Here is a 3,219-nt window from a genome sequence, read left to right as displayed (position 1 = left end):
CATTCTTCGTAACTATTTCCTGCATAGAGGGTTTCACCACATGATCAGTACTAGTAGAATGATTTATAGAACCACCTTCAATTTTTGATGTGTTACTCGAATTACGGGCTTGAAGGGTGATTTTTTCGTCTCCCACATGAAGTGTGAGTTCACCTGTACCAACATCAATAATGGTTCTAGCAGTCGCTAAAAAGGGTCTTCCTAAAATTAAAGGTGCGTTACTATCCTCTTCCATGTCTAGAACAACAAAGTCTATTGGGAATATAAATTTATCGATCTTAACAAGAAGATTTTTAATTATACCCTTAGGAAATCTAATGGTTTTATCAGCCAATTGAATGTTCATCCTAGTTTGTTTGAGTTTCCCAAGACCTAGCTATTTAAACATTTTATAAGGCATAACATTAATGCTTGCCCCTAAGTCAGCCAATGCATTATGAACATCTAAACTACCAATAAAATAAGAATTGTAAAACTCCCTAGATCTTTTAATTTGTTGGGTAGCTTATTCTGTAGAATGGCTGAGCAAACTACATTCAACTCCACATGCGACGCCTCATCCAACTTTCGTTTATTTGTTAAAAGCTCCTTTAAGAATTTGACTGCGTTTGGCATCTGCGAAAGAGCTTCAATAAATGGTAAGTTAATATGTAACTTTTTTAATAATTTAAGGAATTTACTGAATTGTTCTTCTGTGTGGTCTTTCCTTGTCGCGTTTAGGTATGGCACACAGGGTTTGTATTCTTTACTCACTGGTCTCTGTTTATTGTGGTCCACTTCACCCTTACCTTTACTTACCACAGTTTCTTGTTTTGGTTCTGGTTCAAGTGCAACTAACCCTTCCGCATCTTGAATGGTAATTGCATTGATTTGCTCCATTGGGTTAGATTTAGTGTTACTAAGCAAACTACCTTGTGGTTGTTCAGAAATCAGTTTGGCGAGTTGGCCTATCTGAGTTTCGAGCCCTTGGATTGACACTTGTTAATTCTTAAGGGCTATCTAGGTATTCTGGAAATGAGTTTCTGACACCGAGCTAAATTTTGTTAACATCTATTCAAGGTTCGGCTTCTTTTCTTGCTGGTAAGGTGGTTGTTGAAAACCCGAAGGATATTGTGGCCTTTGATTTCTTTGACCACCCCACGAGAAATTAGGATGATTCCTCCAACCCACATTATAAGTGTTATTATACGGGTTATTTTGGGGTCTAGAGTTATTGTTACCCATTTATTGGACTTATTCCTCCTCAATGCTAGGGTTGAAGGATTGATATTCTGTGCATGCTCCTCCTCCATTCGAATCGTACCTCATCACTGGATGTACCTAAGTAGAAGCACACAAACCGTAAATCTTTTTATTTAAAAGTTTTACTTGGTTAGATAGCATAGTAACCACGTCGAGGTTGAAAACACCGGCTGCTTTCGTCGACTTTGTCCTTATAACTTGCCACTGATAGTTATTCAGTGACATCTCCTCAATAAATTCGTAAGCTGCCTCAGGTGTCTTATTATTGATAGTTCCACTAGTGGCTACGTCAATCATCTGCCGAGTCGAAGGGTTCAGGCCATTGTGAAATGTTTGGATCTATAGCCAGAGTGGTAACCCATGGTGAGGGCATCTTTGTAAAAGGTCCTTGTATCTCGCCCACGCATCGTAGAGTGTTTCTAAATCCATCTGCACAAAAGAGGAGATATCATTGTGTAATTTGGCTGTTTTAGTCAGCGAAAAATATTTTAATAAAAACTTTTCGGTCATTTATTCCCAAGTAGTGATTGAACCCCATGGTAACAAATTCAACCACTATTTAGCTTTGTTTCTCAACAAAAAAGGGAATAACCGAAGGCGAATGGCGTCATCAGAAACGCCATTAATTTTAAATGTATCACATAGTTCCAAAAAGTTTGCCAAGTGAGCATTGGGATCTTAGTCCTGCAAACCATCAAACTGAACAAATTGCTGTATCATTTGAATTGTGTTAGGTTTCAGTTCAAAAGTATTTGCAGCTATAGCAGGTCTAACTATGCCCGATTCAGTTCATGTTAAAGAATGTTTAGCATAATCATACATAGTGCACGAAGCAGGATTCTGATTAACAGTAATCGCAGGAGGTAGCATATTTTCTTGGTTTTCAACAATCTCCTCGGTTGTGGTTGACATATCCTCCTCTTGCTCTTCCTCTGTGTATCGTAGGCTTCACCTTATTTCTCTTCGATTTCTGTGAACTGTGCGATCGATCTCACTATCAAACAGTAATTGTCCTAATGTGTTTCTTCTGGTCATAAACTAGAAAAACCTGTCAGAAGAAAATAAATGAAGAATTAGAAAAGAAAATAAAAATTTTAAATTACAATGAAAGTAAAACGGCTAAAGTAATAAAAATCGAGTGTTCCTAATATCCTAGTTCCCCGGCAACAGCGCCAAAAACTTGATGCGTGATATTCATGAAAGGTTTTAAAGATTTATGAATGAATCGTTCTTGAGACTAACTTATTATCACGATTAAGGCAAGTGTACCTATCGAACAGTAGTATAGTTCAGCAAGACTGGATTGTTGAACCCAAAGGAACCACGAGTACTAATATTTACTTCCTTTTTATTATCTAGCCTAAAACTTAAGAGATTTGGTTATCTAAACTAATTACTAAACTAAGAATGCACAGAAAGAAAATTTGGGAAAATACTTTTGGGAAAATTCGATTGATTAAGACAATACCTAAGGAAAAATCCACCTAGACTTTACTTGTTATTTGACTCCGAATTAGACGATTTATTTATTTGACTTGATTCGTAGAAATCCCTAAGTTATATATTATTATCTCTCTTGAGACTAATAACGTCTAACCCTAGGTGGAATAATTGAAATCTCTTTCTAATTAACACCCTAGAATTGCATTAACTCGATCTACGGATTCCCTTATTAGGTTTCACCCTAATCCGGCAAAATCTTATCATCCTATCTCTAGACGTGCAATCAACTCCACTTAATTATGACAAATTTACTCTTACACAGGGTCTATTCCTCCTCTGAGTAAGAGCTTAACTTGAATCAATATCCTGGAATATCAAAACAAGAATTAAGAACACATAATTAAGAACAAGTCAAATATTTATCATATAATTTAGATAATAATAACAAGATCCATCTTAGGTTTCATTCCCCTTAGGTATTTAGGGGGTTTAGTTCATAATTTTAAAAGAAAACATCTCAAAAGCATAAAGATA

At 36.2% G+C, this 3,219-nt stretch overlaps 1 non-coding gene across 1 annotated transcript; it reads left to right on the top strand.

Moving 5' to 3' along the window:
- Positions 1-1,597: 1,597 nt before the first annotated feature.
- On the top strand, positions 1,598-1,703 carry LOC121208686 (small nucleolar RNA R71). The gene has a single exon (XR_005903817.1). It is a non-coding gene; the product is annotated as a small nucleolar RNA R71 (small nucleolar RNA).
- The last annotated feature ends 1,516 nt before the right edge of the window (positions 1,704-3,219 follow it).

Source organism: Gossypium hirsutum, chromosome A10, assembly GCF_007990345.1.
Source record: "Gossypium hirsutum isolate 1008001.06 chromosome A10, Gossypium_hirsutum_v2.1, whole genome shotgun sequence".
Lineage (NCBI taxonomy): Eukaryota > Viridiplantae > Streptophyta > Magnoliopsida > Malvales > Malvaceae > Gossypium > Gossypium hirsutum.
Note: the sequence above shows the minus strand (reverse complement) of the source record. Positions and strands in the feature narration are given on the sequence as shown.